This window comes from Rhodnius prolixus, unplaced genomic scaffold, assembly GCF_049639745.1.
Source record: "Rhodnius prolixus isolate KJV_2025 unplaced genomic scaffold, Rpr scaffold_7, whole genome shotgun sequence".
Lineage (NCBI taxonomy): Eukaryota > Metazoa > Arthropoda > Insecta > Hemiptera > Reduviidae > Rhodnius > Rhodnius prolixus.
Window position 1 is genome coordinate 8,211,264 of NW_027411582.1, and position 16,394 is coordinate 8,227,657.

At 34.9% G+C, this 16,394-nt stretch overlaps 1 protein-coding gene and 1 long non-coding RNA gene across 7 annotated transcripts in view; one reads left to right on the forward strand and one right to left on the reverse strand.

Annotated features, from left to right (window-relative positions):
* The window catches only part of snu (ABC-type transporter snustorr), a 146,663-nt gene that overhangs the window by 35,726 nt on the left and 94,543 nt on the right, over nt 1-16,394 (forward strand). The window contains exon 1 of one of the 6 annotated variants that reach the window (XM_074113799.1): nt 6,185-6,415. The exons of the other annotated variants lie outside the window; for them this stretch is intronic. The gene's annotated coding sequence lies outside the window, so the exon portion shown is untranslated. Of the gene's footprint in view, nt 1-6,184; nt 6,416-16,394 lie in introns of those variants that run through there. 6 annotated transcript variants of the gene reach the window in all.
* LOC141446883 (uncharacterized) lies at nt 163-6,068 on the reverse strand. The gene is made up of 3 exons (XR_012453975.1): nt 5,975-6,068; nt 5,699-5,889; nt 163-853 (listed from the first exon to the last, which is right to left on the reverse strand). It is a non-coding gene; the product is annotated as an uncharacterized lncRNA (long non-coding RNA).

Sequence of the window (16,394 nt, forward strand, 5' to 3'; positions counted from 1 at the left end):
CCACACGTGCATAATTTTTAACGTTCGGTTAGAATCTTGAAATAATTAAAGCAATTACAATATTTCACAGTATTAAACTAAAAAAAATTGTTGAACAATTACTTTAAACCATTAATTTTTTATTATTCTCAAAAATAAATTTAAATACAATAAAATTGTTGGAAGGGGGAAAAATAAATAATTCTTGGAATATATTACGTTCAAAAAATTTATCTCTCAAATACATAAATAGGAGAACATCATGTGTTCCATTATTATTTATTTTATTTTATTTTTTTAAAATGATTTAAGGCGCCTCAACATCTAAGATTATTGGCGCCCGGAGCTTTTTTCAGTGCACTGCCGGCCTCCGGACAGTGTTCTCTCGTTACACTGCCATCACCGGACAGTGAGCTGTAAGAAGCTCCTAGGAAGTGAAAATCTAAGAGGTCAGCAGCTGGATTCGAATCCGGCATATTATTATTATTTTATTTTATTTTTAATAGAGTAACAAAAATCTGTATTTAAAGGGCACTGATAATGATTATTTTTAATCTTTTGGATAATTGAGGCTCAAAAATGTCATCATTTGATGTGTTGCATATTTTAAAAATGCATCCAAAAAAGATTCTGACTATAATTCATAAATTAAATCATATAAATATTTAATTAAATTTAGGCTAAAACCCCATTTCTCCAAAAACATGGTATAATTCCCTGGTTTTCTCTCTTAAATTTTCTAAACAGTAGTTTTCCCAAATTCTGATTTCGAATCCAAATGGTGGCCCTTAAATTTTTTGACAGGAGCTCTTCTTACAGCTCATTGTCCAGTTGTCCTGTAGCGAGAGAATTCAGACTGGAAGCCGGCAGTGCACTGAAAAATAAATACTGCTTCAGAAATCTGAGATTTTGTCGTGCCTTAATTTAAAATTGAATAAATACCTATTCTAAAGTTTCAATGCCAAAATGTAGAATCAAGAGTATTTAGCGCAGGTATTGCTTAAGAATTTAGAAACACTTTCCAACACTTCGCGTTAAATATACAGGGCGTTCATTTTAAGACGGCTCAAATGCATTTCATGGTTAAACGGTTGATCTGAGCAAAAAATGGTAGAGGAAAAATTTGTTGCCCGTCACCTCTAGTTTCAGAATATGTGACTTGATCTTAGATTCCTGCCCGCATACGCGGCTGACGCGCGATCAAAAGTGAGGGTTCGCAATTGACCCCTATTTTCATATACACAGTTTTAAGGAGTATAGAAAGTAATGAAAGAAACCGGAAACCGCAATTCGATATCTTCAAAATTAAAGGTGCTAGGCCATTTCAAAATCTGGTATTTATTAATCATATTTCAATTTTTTTAACTTGTTATCAAAGAGAAAGTAGAGCACGCGATAGGTCATTTTTATGTATTATTTCATCCCCTTTCTACTGAAAATATTGCCAAGGCCGTAAAGCTAGTATTTTTCTTAATGTCGGGAAATAAGTAGTTTTCCGATTGATTTTTCTAAGAAGAATGAAATGTTAAGAGCTTTAGATGTTTTCCTTTACCATTTTTCGCTCAGAACAACCGTTTAAGCATGAATTGTATTTGAGCCGTCTTAAAATGAACACCCTGTATAACTGACAAAATCTTGTAGAATCTTTACAATTAGGGAAACCCATATTCATTTTCTCATAATAATCAACAGGAAATAATATGAAAATTTTGTTGAAACTAAATATTTTTTTCCCCCAGAATGAAGGGAAAAGTGAAGAGTTTTGGTCATTTATCTGGGAAATCCTTCCAAGGAAAAATTACTTCTAATTGTTCCACCCCCCAAAATTACATATTTTAGGAAAAACTTATCACTATTGTAGAGGGGAGAGTAGTTTTGCGATAGTTTTTTTTTTTTAATCCACCGCTAGTGTGGCCCACCCAAGAAAAATCACCTTTGGCCCTTTTGCTTACGAAAAATTGCATAAAACCGATTCAGATTTAGGCGAGGAATCAGCCCTTTTTAAGTATTTATACTGTGTTGTCGCTAAGGTTGCGATGTTAAATATTTTATCTGTGGGAAAAATACCTTTTTAGGTTAGAAAATTATTAAATGATTAATGGAATCAGTTTTTTTTGTAATAAGAGTATTGATCTGATATTGCTAGGAATATTAATATTAATGCACCCTCGTTTATTTATTAATTTTAACGTTTATTATTTTAGTTAATTTATTATTCAAGTGACACAATTTCTGGTTAACTAATAGCTGTAATTCTGGGATATCGATTAATTCACCATGAACTTAACCAACATTTTCTAGTTTGCTCTGGTCTATTTAACTCTGGTTATGTCTTTATCTGGTGGAGTACTAGATCTACTTTGATCCTTGGTCATTTCATACTGTTACAAAGGCGATACCATACAACTTCTTCCCCGGGCAAGACGCAGCAGCCAATCTCTCTCCTTAAATATTGCCAACCATTGCCCCTCCTCTGCATTGGTCCAGCAGCCTGAATCCTGTGAATGCTTTCAAGGAAGCGCATTCCTAGCTTTTGTGGTGAAAAAAAAAAGTCTCTAGTTATCGTACAAATCATCTCTGAACAATAGAAAATCGCTACAACAATTTAAATACACTCAAACAATTCAAATTATCCCTTCTCCAGTGACAATAAATTCAGTCTAGTAAATTTAGGTTCCTGATTTGCACCTCTCATATTAAATAGAAGATAAATTGTCCCATTTAAGTAGACTGATTGCGGGTATAGGTGATGATAGGGAGGTCACCGACAGGATCTAAAGAGCATCACATGATGTACGGCTGCAAAGTGACGTACACAGTGGAGGGGGGGAGTTCCATATTGGAGGTGTCATAATAAGTAGCGATCTATATATATAATATATATGTATATAACCAGCTGCCGAGTTGAATGCACTAGTTCGACCTCTGCCGATCAATTAAGATTCTGTATTCCCTTCATAAAATTGGATTCCCCTTTCACAAATGTGTTACTCCAGTTACAGGTTATTTCTTTTTTTTTATCTCCCAAAAAATTATTATCCTTTAATGGCGACTTTTGTACTTGATTGAATCTCACAGTTTCTCACAGATTTTGGGATCTACGTGCTTTCGTAATTTAACTTCTCTCTTTTTTGTTAGTGCTCCCAAATGACTAGCCACCATTCTTCCATATTCCTGTTGCAGTCTGCATAGTGTAGAAGCTCCTGTATAAAAAGTTAAGACTAGGATTAAATCAGTCTGGGTCTAAGGTTGAGATTTCGTGGCTTAGATACTGGGCTTTGGAGTTGTATCTTGTGAAGCGGCCTACAGGGTCTAAAACTTGGTAGTTTGCTAACTTTTAAGAAACTTCTTCAAGCTCAAAACCTGTAAGGGGAGTCTCTAGAATTAGAATTAGAAACGGGACAGGACCTACGCCCCACAGTACTGCAGCCACAAGAGGCTTTTACCCCTTTTTGGATCTTGTAGATGAAACCTCCTTTGCTAAACAGGGTTGAGGACTTTCCCTACTAGTTCTTTTTGCGCTAATATCTTCTTTAATCTCAAAGAGCACAACCGCTCGATTACAACACAATCGGAACAACAAGTGAGAGGCCATTTCCTCCTCTTCCTGACACAATCTGCCCAAAGGTTCCGAGCTAATAAGCCCCCACCTTGTACAGAACTGCTTCCTGAACCTACAAACGCCCCGTGAACAGGCCTGTGATCAGAGTAAGCTGATTTCTTACCCAAACACTCTTTTATTGTTCTTTGGCTCTTTGTGTTGCTGTATTTAACCCCAGAACACATCACCCAGTTCTATTCTTGCTCTCTCTCCAGATCTAGTCTCTGAGAGCCGCACGAACCGCGCGCCCTTGGTGATCCCCAGGACAGAGAGGAGTGTCTAAGAAGGGGTTATTTTTTTTTTTTTTTAACAGTTGCCAAGGCTTTTCTGGGACAGAACTAGAAGGATTGCGTAGTGCTGGATGTCCAACAGGCTGTTCAGATCGGCCCAAGTTAATATCTCAGTCAAGAATCTTTTTATTTGAACCCCTCGTAGCTCTTATTCTTTTTTTTTTATTATTTCAACAAATATAATCGTAATTTTTTTTAAACTTGGTATGTTTACTCTGAGGTGTTTAGTGGTGCACATTCCTTAGCTTAGCCACTTTAAAATTTACTTTCTTGAAGTTCTGCAATATTGCAATTCTCCCAACAATCATTGCTTAATTTTGAAGGAAAAACGTTTAAACGTCCCAATCAGATCCTATAATTGCCGCCACCAACAAGTCATGACGTGGTGGGAAAATAAAGGAACTGCATTGTCTTAGAGAGAGTTTTTGCAACAGTTATCCCTCTACTCAATCCAGGGATTTAATAATAACAGCGGAAAAGCGCCAAAATATTTGTTTAAAACTTATTGTAAGTAATTTACCGATAATGATAAGCTGATAATGGTAGCCAATAAAAAGCACTTCAGCATAAATTAAACATAATCCACCACTTTATTAACTTCCGTTATCTGGATTAATATTATAATATCCATTAACGTTGTTTTTAATGTCGTGGTACAGGACGTTAGCGATTTATAAAGGTGTTTTTTTTCCAGGATGAAACTTGCTTAGGAAAAACATTTTCAAATTTTATAGGGACTTGAACATTAGGCATTTTAATTTTGCGTATAGATTGGTTGCTCCTTGAACGTAAATTGCACTAGCTTGAGTCAAATCTATTTTGCTATTTCCATGTTCTAGAATTCGGAATCTCCTTCAGGATACTTGAGCCTTTGAACTTCCACTTTCACACTTAAGGCTAGAATTATGGAAAAGTCGGACCCGAGAAGAAACAGATTACAAATTCAACTTGGACCCACATCAGTATAGAGGTGTGCAGCACCCAATATCCCCTTTTCTGGACCACTTTAATGGTTTTACGAAGGCCCCCATGTTGTGATCAAATTATTTAAAAGGTCATCAACAAAGTAGTAGTAAGTAATTGCCTATTTTTTCAGGCGGGGCTTAACGTCCAACTACCAAATTAGGTGTCGTGGACGGAGGCGACTAGCAAACATACTTTACCGTAAATTTCTTTTATTAACCATTAAATAAAATCCAAGGCCTAAAGACCGGGAATCAAACCCAGTACCACAATGCATATTAGCTTTGCAGGTCTCGCCTCTTAACCGCTTGGCTACCGTGGCGCCTCTTCAACAAAGTATTAAACTTAGAACTAGAGGAATCAGTAATGTTGGAATTAACCCTTTATAAAATGGTTAAGCCACTCTCGGACTGACCAGAGGCACAAGAGCATCATCATTCTCATACTCTGGACACAATTCCAACTGTTTGCAGCAAAAAACTGAAAGAAATTTTCCTACTAACAATTCTAATATCTACAGACAGACAAACGCTGCGGACACAAATTTTACGTTGTACAACAGATGCCCCGTATTAAGTCAGAAATAGGACCATTCACTTCATTCTAAAACTTCCTTTTTCATTCAAGGCTTAATCTTCACCCTGAAACAAAAAGTTTCAGTCTCGTCTTTTTCGCTACGTTAAACTTTCTTCGCGATTTGCTCTAGTCGTTGTAGTTCAATGAAATTTACTTATTGGATAGCCACATTATGGGTAGTAATTCTTCCCAAATCATCTGATTATTACTTGTTACAGAGACCATTGTGCAAACTTCAATAATGTAACTGAAAATAATAATAATAATAATAATAAGGAGGTTAGCGTACTGGACTCCCACGCGGAGGTCCCGGGTTCGAATCCAGCTGCTGACCCTTAGATTTTTCTCTTCCTAGGAGCTTCTTACAGCTCACTGTCCGGTGATGTTACAGTGTTGTCTGTAACGAGAGAACACTGTCCGGAGGCTGGCAGTGCTCTGGAAAAAAGCTTCGGGCGCCAATAACCTTAGATGTTGACGCGCCTTAAATTATAAAAAATAATAATAATAATAATAAGACTGCAATAGATAAGTCAAAAATAAAAAGAATTAATTTCAACTTTTTTACCAAATTAAACTATCACTCCTTCTAAAATTAACTTTAAATAAACAAACAAAATAACACTGTCTATATTTAAAAACGTTTGCAACCTATCAGGTTATTTAATGCGCTAAATGAATTAAATTCCTAAAAATCAGCTGGTACGAAGGGAGAGAACGCGCCCTACCTAAAGGTTATCATGGTAGCATGGCATAACTTCTCTCTACCATAGATATCGATTTAGTTGGCAGTGTTCTAAGCCAGCTGCTTCCAGACGTGTTGTTTCCTAATCCGGGTGTAGTGTTTTTTGTTTTTTTTAAATTCGTTATCGCTTTTATTAGATAGCTTTTTCTAAATAATTTTCCGTTTGATACAAGTGAAAACTGTGTGATATCATGAATGATATGTTTGATTACATCATTAACAGAATTGATTGAATCAAATCTCATTTGTTTGTAAAGAGAACAGGTACGTGATTAGTTTTTATTATTTTTAGGGTTTAGTCTATTGTAATTTTCTTGTTCTTATTGCATCTAGTGTTTTACATTATCAAGTACTACATCACGATCTTAACGTCTTTAAATTGATTTATAACCATTAACTCAGTTATTGTGTCCTGAATCTTTAATTAGACTTCCGAGTATTGGTTAATGACCAAAAAAAAGGTGATAATTCCAGTAATATGTTAAATATAACCTTCATCAAACTGTTACAAATTGTAATTGATTTTCTTTTATCTGAATCTTAAGATTTTTCACCTTCTTTTAAAAGGTAGTTTTTCATTCGTGGCTGGATTTTTCTATTTCAGTGGAAATTTACGTTTTAAAAGAAGGAGGACATACTATAATGTCAATTTCCACTGTAAGATTTCACCTTACATTATTTGAGGGCATACATAAATTGTTGGATTATAATTGCGGTGATTACTGATCGAAATCTTAAAAAAATATTATAATTTTTCATTCTAGAAAATTTTTTGTGCTAACGTTAACACGATTTTCTTGGTTAAACCATATTCAAGGAAAGTGTCTCTCTCTCTTGCTTCAATTGATTTTCTTTGAATTAATTCTGATTAATATTATAAAGGAAATGAGGTCGTACATTAAACTTAAATGATCAATTTAGACGGAAGTTTAAAATCTATCCCTCCCCGGAACTGCAAGAAGGGTTTTCTTGGAGAAAATATTACAAATAAATGTTATAGAACTGTTCTTACGTTTTTAGGAACATTGGTTTTACCATTTTTGAGAAAATTTTGGTAAGTGTCTCACTTCTGATTGGTAAATTGGACACGTCTCTTCCACATTCCCTTTCTGGACACTTTGGCAACAATTTTGCTCACGGTTTCCGCCCCAATTAAGAGAGAGAGAGAGAAAAAAACAGGCTTTTTTGGAGTCAGGACCTATTCCATCCACCAGATGATGGTAAAAGATTCATCCTAACTGGTTGGTCAAATCCTCGTATCGTCATTGTTTCCCTGCTGACCAGCTTATTCCAATTGGAACTTAAGAAGGTACTGATTTTTCTCCACAAAATATTGTATTAAACCAATTCTTTGTTGTTGTTGTTGCTGCTGATGCATTTTGGGTCCGATATTAAAGTACCTTAAATAGTACCAACTCTTCCTTCTTGTCACTTTCTGATACTCTACTGGATAACAAAATAAAAAAATAATTATTTTTACAAATATGTGGGTTTCTGAGTCTGTATTAGAGTTCAAACTTTAGTGCTACTTAGATGCCACTTTAGGACCCGACTATAAACGTTTTTACTAAATTTCTAAACAGGAAATTCCACTTTTCTTAAACGATTTTCTACCTTTTTTGAGTTTTCCCCCTTAACGGTACTTACGATTTTTTTTTTTTTTATCTTTTATTAAAATTTACAACTGCAACGATTGTTGCAACAAGCAATTGTGGTATACATGATTAAAAAAATATCACGCGAAAATATACGAGTGAAGAATGCACCCAGCAGTGTCACTCCATAATCTTGAACATAAGTTAGTTTGCTCTTATGATGAGAATAGATCGACAAGGCCATCTTCTCTTCAATCTCCTTAGAGGATCACCTGGTATTGTGGAAGAAGAAGATAGGTGTTCTATGAGAGGGTTAGGATGAGCTGCTGTAGAATGGAATGAAATTTTGAGAAAACGAGTGTTAGCAAGATCTTTAACGAAAGGGATTTTGGAGATCATTATGGATGGTGAGGTTAGATAACATAGAACGGAGCGTTAAGAGGTTTTCATAGTATTCTTGGCCTGTAATATCTGGAGGCATAGAAACGTTTAGTGGATCTCCTCCCATACTTCTGTGCCGTTCGACCAAATTGGTCGCAGTAGCAACAGGTATAAGAGTCTTTTGTTTTTTTTTTGGTTGAGTTCAGATCATTTGTCAAGTAGTCTGGTGAGAAGTTTTGTAGCGTTGGGTTAGTTTCTTGACGATTTTATTTAAACTTGAGTACATGAAAACGTTTTGTATTAAGTTAGTAACCGTTTATTTATAATACAGTTTCATCGGATATTTGGAGTAAAGAAACTTATATGAGTTGATCCTTACCTCATAAGTCCCATCGTTTTGTAAATAAAGAGTGATAAAGAGTGACTATTTAACCAGAATGCTTAAAACACAAAAACAAAAATTATACGACCTGGAGTTAAATTTCATTGCCTAAAATGAAACAATTGAGAAGGTTATAGATTTTTTTGTGTGTAAAACTATTCATTGTTTAATTTTATTGAATCAGCTGGTGCCTCGAAGTACAATTTTAGGTTTTGGTTTTTAATTAATTAATCTAATTTAGAAGCCGCCTTTGCTTGATATTTAATCTTTGATTGCGCAATGTACTTGTCAGTCTTACCTTGACCGTTATTTATATTGATTGGGAGGAAAAAAACTATAGAAATTAAATATAAACTTGTATATCGTTTATTTAATTAATCACTGAATCGTTCAAAGTGATGATCTGGATCTTAAGACGGATTCAAACAGCGATAATGTTGAGATTTGGATACCAAAGATTATTGTCCTTGCATAAATTCGTGTCCACTGTTTTAAATAAATATATTATGCATAATTTTCCATAGTTTTAGAAGCCAAACGGTTCAGGCAACATCTTTTTCTTTGTTTTGTGGCAAAATTACTCATCAAAGAAAATTCTGAAAGCACAGTTTCTTTGCTTAGGATTTTGGGGGCAATCAGGTGATTCGATTCCCCACCACCACCACCACCAATCAGGAATCCCCAGATCCAGTCAACTAATTCAGGAATTTGTGTAGATATAAATTTAGCTGAGAGAAGTCACCTTCAAGAATTCAGAACTATAACAACGTACTTTGCTGACGTCAGTCCAAATGTGATTTCACTATGTTTACACTTTTATGCCCTCATTTCGCATCAATTTATCAATATTCTATCTTTCTTTTTTCTTTATCGCAAGTTATTCTAGAAGATGTTTTCCTATATCTTTTATCTCTTTTTTTTTTTGAAATTTAAAGGTAAATGAAACATTTGCGAAGCTACGTATTGTTTATTTCGTTCTGTAATCTGATGATGTCAATGTAGATTTCACCAGTTTGTGGAAATGTGGAAGAATTTGAAGAAGAAACTGTTCTCCTACGAAATGGTCATTTCTTTATCGTTCACTGAATATTGTTAAGTTCAATGTGCAGGAGACAAATGTAGCTACAATCTTTTGAACTAAATCTAACTTCTATAGCTCCCAGAATCATTTCTAGATTCCCCTAGATTGCATAGTTTCTGATACTGCTTCAGAAGAGGATTATTTGTAATTATTGAACCATAAAAATGTCTGGGGTTTCTTAAACAAGATCTAGGGTTCCATAATCCACATGATCTTTTCCGGTCTACGCCGGATATTCCTCTTGGCTAATGCCATCTTATCCTTTTAAAGAAAAGAGGCTTATTTGAGGCGATACCTTGTATATTTCTATTTTATGATAAACCTCATCCACCCAGGGTTACCAACAGGGGCGGCTTAACCTATAGTGCAGGGTGTGCAATGTACACGGGCGCCGCCGTCTCAGGGGGCGCCGCGGCGCTCCCTGAGACAGCTAAGAGCATCGTCTTGGACCATCATGGTACAACAATGATATGACAGAAGCGGCCAGCCAGCGCGGTGGCGGCAGTTATCAAACGCGATAACTTAGTTAATAGTTATAGCCGCGGGGGGGGTCAGGCCTAGGGGGCGCCAGGGTTTCATTGCACACGGGCGCTTCACGAGCTAGAGCCGCCCCTGGTTACCAACCATCAGTCTCTTTTACATACCTATCTTCGTATAAAACCGCATTCTTATCAAGTCTAGGGTTTTTTTTCCACTTTGTCTTCTCTGCCCAGTGCTTCAAAGCAACGACTCCAATCTGTCAAAGAGTTTTAAAAAACATTCCCACTGCTCTTCTGTTATGGTCTTTAAATGGTGCTGGATCCACCATTGACCAGGGATGCTCCGTGGAAATCTATACTGTCTTATCATTCGCCTTATAACAAGCTATACGAGTAAGTCCAGAATAAGTTGGTTTAGTAGAAGTAAATGCAGAAAAAAAAAAAAAAAAACAAATCTTAGTTTGAGGTATTAAATTTTGAATGTCCCTAAAGTTCACCCATCGAACTTGGGATTCAGACATAGGGGTTGAAATTTATCAATTCTAACTGAACCACAAGGAGGGGATGCATCTATTGACGTTATAATTAAATTGTAAGTTTACTTAAAATGTATAGAAAAATCATCAAGTATTAAGTCAATTTCCTTTTTTTTTTTTTTGAGTTTTCCCGTAAACGATGTGTGTATATAAACTTTCCCTAGTTGACAATCCCAACCGACAAATCGTGAAATCGTTTTTCAACAAACACTTTTTGTAGGTATAAAGCGTAACTGATACTTTGCTTGCTTAAATAGTGCAAATGTAATATAAAGTATTGATTTTTTAAGTATATTTATGCATTTACAGAGTTGCCTACAATTAATAAAACTGAACATTACACCTTTACATTTTACATCACAGGGGGTAACTGTTAAAACTTCGTTTCCTGAATTAAATCATATTTCTAGTTGTTAGGAGTTCGATGTTATAAGCTTGAAAATCTTATAGAGATATCTTACGAATAATTCACTCCTAATTCAATTAGAACATCGTATACTTCCAATGCCAAACTGGACCAATTAGAGTGTTAGATAATAAACAAAATCGTACGTAATTATTTTTACAATTTTTTGGCTAACAAGTGGTGGCATCTATCAGCAACCTTGTGAACTAAAAAGTGAAATCAACAATGTCCTTCAGTTTTGTGTTTGTTTATATGATTAGTGACTCTTTTTTTTTTTTTTTCTTAAAAGAATACAGGTTTACCTTCCCCAAAAAATAAAGAGTCTATATGTGTGATTAATGTATGTTTATTGTATTATAGTCATAGTTTTTTATTTTTTTTCTCTTACTTTACTAAGAGAAAGTATAGTAATCGTGCTGACTGCCAACATTTTCGCTCCGTAACTCACTAACAAAATATCGCAGAAAGTTGCGATTTTATATTTAACTTTTGATGCCAATACATGACGCCACAATAAAGTAAAGTAAAGTAATCCCCTATTTGTTCAGGCGAGCTTGACGTCCAACTACAAAATTAGGTGTCGTGGATGGAGGCGACTAGCAAACATACTTTACTATAAGTTTCTTTTTTATTAACCTCTAAATAAAATCTAAAGCCTCTAGACCGGGGAATCGAACCCAGTACCACAATGCATATTCGGCTTTGAAGGTCTCGCCTCTAACCGCTTGGCGCCTGGACGCCACAATAAAGTTTGGGTCAACATCGGCCTACCGGAACTACCATTTTACAGATCAATTTTTTTCAGTTTTTCACGATTTTCTTTTAACTTGTTTTAGTAATTGTGTATAGATATAGATTTAGAACTTCTGTTTGCGACATTTTTATTTTTAAATAATTATTATTTATTTATATTTACCCTTGGGTACAAATGAGCAACGGATTAAATTGTGTTGCCAAAATTTTCGAGTTTAAAGAAAGAAAAATTCTAAACCGGAAGTAATTCATTCATTTACGATTTTAGGAAAAAATAATAAAAATAATAATTATGTCAGTAATTCCTGGGGTTTAAGATGGTGTTATGGTTACATTTCAGTGCAGAAATGTATGGTTTCATCGAACTGTATAATGTTTGTTAACATAATTTAGTATCCCGCAAATTTTCATAATTTTAAAAATAAATATTTGAAATATAAGGAGAAAATTAAAATTAAATTTAAATTATTTTAAAATCAAATCTGTTTCAAATTCAAACATTATTTAAACTTCATTACCTTGATTATTAACAGATTTTGTTGTTGTTGTAATTTTCTTTAAAAAATTTTCCGTTTATTCAAATGATTTCCTCGTTTTGATAATTATGGAATTATTTTTAATTTAAATTTTTTATTGTTACATTGATTGTTCCCCCTCTACACCATTAAAACAATAATTGATCTTCATTAATATTCTCATCCTTTTTTTCCCCTCCCACCCGCCTCTATTCTGTTAATTGCATTTTAGATTGTAGTTTAATGGCGGAAAGTACGCTCCTATTGACGTATTAAAGTTGTTGTTGTTGCTTGTCAGAAGAAGGAAGGAAGTTGGTTTTTTTTTAATACTCGAAATCTTTTAAAAAATTTAGGATCTCACGCTGGATAAGGTTTCCTAACACCGTTTCCGGTTTCAATAGAATTTTGAAAACAACAAATCGCAATTAATTTTTTTTAAAAAAAAACCTCAGTCGACCGACTGTCTTCAATTAAATCCAGAAATCACCTCGTAACTGCTGTTAGAAAGCAGATTTATTTCTTGTGCAGCCTGACAAGATATGGATATGGAGTTCAGGTTTTTCGAATTCTTTTTTATATACTTCCAATGCCTTAACCATAAACCCTCCCATAGAGTTAGCTGTTGATAAATTGAAGTCGCTGGTTCATGACCATCCCCCACCTCCCAAGATCTCTCATTAGTTTAACCCTATTTTTTGAGAAGAGTATCTGTCATAGGGTAAAGAGGTTGAAAATATGGTGTTTTCTACAGAGTGAAGTTAATTGCTTCCCCATTACTTATTGTTCAGATCCAAGAAATCCGTTTCCGTCACTGAGGTAGTAAAGTAAAGTAAAGAAATCGCCTCCAAATCAATTAGGTGACAGTGGACGGAGGCGATTAGCAAACATACTTTACTGTAAACTCACATTAACCATTAAATAAAAATCCAACCGGGGGAATCGAACCCACTAAACCAACAATACATCTTAGCTTTGCGGGTCTTGCCTATAGACCGCCTAACATACTTTACTGTAAATTTCTCATATTAACCATTAAATAAAATCCAAGTCCTAGACCACGGGAGTCGAACCCACTAAACCAACAATACATCTTAGCTTTGCGGGTCTTGCCTATAGACCGCCTAACATACTTTACTGTAAATTTCTCATATTAACCATTAAATAAAATCCAAGTCCTAGACCAGGGGAGTCGAACCCACTAAACCAACAATACTTCTTAGCTTTGCGGGTCTTGCAACAAATTTACACCATTAACGCCAATCTATCGACAATCAAACTCAGCAATCAACGCACTATTTGCTCAATCTATTCAAAACCTTTTAAGTAATTTATTTAAAGTTGATTTAATGGTACCTTTTTTCCCCTTTTCGTTTATTATAACGACAAAAATTATTTTGTTTTATTTCTTCGCGTAGTAGTTGATGGACTAAAGTAATTACTTAAATAGGCACATAAGTAATAATGCCTAGTCATTTATGTTTTTTTCACATCGATTAATGGTAATCAATCTGGCAGTAAGGTTAAAATGATTTACTTGACAATTTACGTAATAATTTGCATAATGAATTTAAGTTGTATGGGCAATTATCATTTCTCCATGACAATTATTACTTTATTCTTTCCTTTATATATTTATATTTATATTTCCTGTATATTCCTGCAAATGCTTCATTATTCATTTTTTTTTTAAATGTCACTAAAATGGGTTGACGTTTAGAGTTGTTTATTTTACGACCGTTGGTTGCTAAGGTGGAGTGAATAAATAAATACTTTATTCAGTTCCTCCTTGCCCCCTTCCTCTCTATTTAGGAAATCGAGCGATCACGAAAATTTTGATTGTGATTTTGGTACCAAGTTCTTTGTATGTTCACTTCCGGTTGTTCAAAAAAAAAAAAAAAATCACTCAACTCTCAGTTTTTTACTGCAATCATGTTAAATTTTGGAAAATACGAGTTTACAATGGGAATTTCCGGTTTTAAGGTCCCCTGGGTTCGAAAAATGTGTTTCTTTGTTGTTTTTTTTTGGAGGGTACGTTTGTGAGTGTGTGTGTGTGAACAAAATATAAAGTAAAAGGTCGCAGGAAGCTGGAAAATTGTATTTTGTATATATTCCCACCAGATCTATCCAACTGGAACTTAGTAATGGTAATTCCAAAACTAGGAAATACATCTTTTCCCTAGGCACCACGGTATTTTTGTTTTCCCCCGTTTGGCATCAGTTTGCACTATTAGCCAGAATCTTTTCTTAATTAGTTCTTAATTATTATTTAGGGAGGCTTTAATAGCGTTTATGTGGTGCACCAATTCCTCATAGGCTTTCCTGGGTTTTAGAATTTTAGGGTAAGTTATATCACACGGCAATTAGATTTTTTTTTAAAATTTTTAAAAAACAGTTCTCTTTGGTATGTATATATTTGGAGCACGTCATAACAATGTTCTCCATGTCTTCTAGGCTGTCACAGATTGCCTCCTTTACCAATCCTATGGAGATATTTTTTACAAAACGCAATGATCACTGCGCAGTCTATTAACAATGGAGAGAGACATACTGCTTGAAGCATGCTCCAACGGGGTTTATGACCTACTTTAGGGACTAAAGATTTTGTAGAATTTCCCCTTTCGGTGATTCTGAATAAATCTCCTGCCACTTTTCATTTATCTTCTTTCTGAGGCAGGCTTTAAAATCACAATGTGGCCAAGACACCGGATAGTAACGTACTGCGTTCACTGCAGCTTGTTTCACCAGTATATCTACCCTTTTATTGCTCTCTATTCCGCAACGGGCCCTACTCCACAACAGTCCTTACTACTTTACCAACACTTTTTAGATCTATTAATTTCTTTAGTATATTAATAATTATATGATTATACTTTTTATGCATTTTGATTGATTTTTAGTTTATATAAGGCGCTTTTGCAGTCTGAGTATTATAACCTCTGAATATAGGCGCCACGGTAGCCGAGCGGTTATAGGCTAGACCCGCAAAGCTAAGATGTATTGTTGGTTTAGTGGGTTCGATTCCCGGTCTAAGGTCTTGGATTTTATTTAATGGTTAATATGAGAATTTTACAGTAAAGTATGTTAGGCGATTATAGGCTAGACCCGCAAAGCTAAGATGTATTGTTGGTTTAGTGGGTTCGATTCCCAGACCCTAGGCGTTGGATTTTTATTTAATGGTTAATATGAGAAATTTACAGTAAAGTATGTTAGACGATTATAGGCTAGACCCGCAAAGCTAAGATGTATTGTTGGTTTAGTGGGTTCGATTCCCGGTCTAAGGCCTTGGATTTTATTTAATGGTTAATAAAAAGTAAATTTACAGTAAAGTATGTTTGCTAGTCGCCTCCATCCATGACACCTAATTTGGTAGTTGGACGTAAAGCCTCGCCTGAAAAAATAGGCAATTACTTTACTTTACATCTTTTCCCATATTTTATTTATTTTTTCCCACTTCTTTGAGTATCTCCTATTATTTTTTAATTCGATTCCAAATTTGTACTCACGATGGATAGCAAGTTTATTTGAAAGACACACACTGACCATTTTATAAAAAAAAATCACTTTTTTAGACTCTAGGGACCTCAAAACGGAATTTTTTGAGGGAGGTAAAAATTGGTGGAATCAGCTTAGTGAGTTAACGTTCTAGATTATCACCAGCGGAAATCCTATAGGTATTCGAATCAAGCTGGTAGCTCTTAGATTTTCTCTTCATCTAGCAGCTTCTTGCAGCTAACTTTCCGGTAAGTGGAGAGTGTTGTCTGTAACGAGAGAGAGAGAGTGAGAGAGCTCTCTCCGGAGGCCGGATTTGAACAGAAAAAGCTGCCATGTTACGCGCCATTCATTAGTAAAAATATATATATTTAAATCACAAAAATGCATTTTCTTAAACTTATTCAGACCTAAAATAAAAGACGTGATTCAGGACTGACTAAAAAGCTTCTTTTTAACATTACGCAAACAGCGTGGCCGTTCATGGACACATTAACGCTCTAAGAACTTCTTCTTTTTTTTTCTTTTTCTTTTTTTTTTTAATCACAATTGTCTACACCAACCCAGCGAGCTGGGTCTCAAACACTTTCACGAATGTTCGGAGTAGGATAAAAAAAAAGCATTGG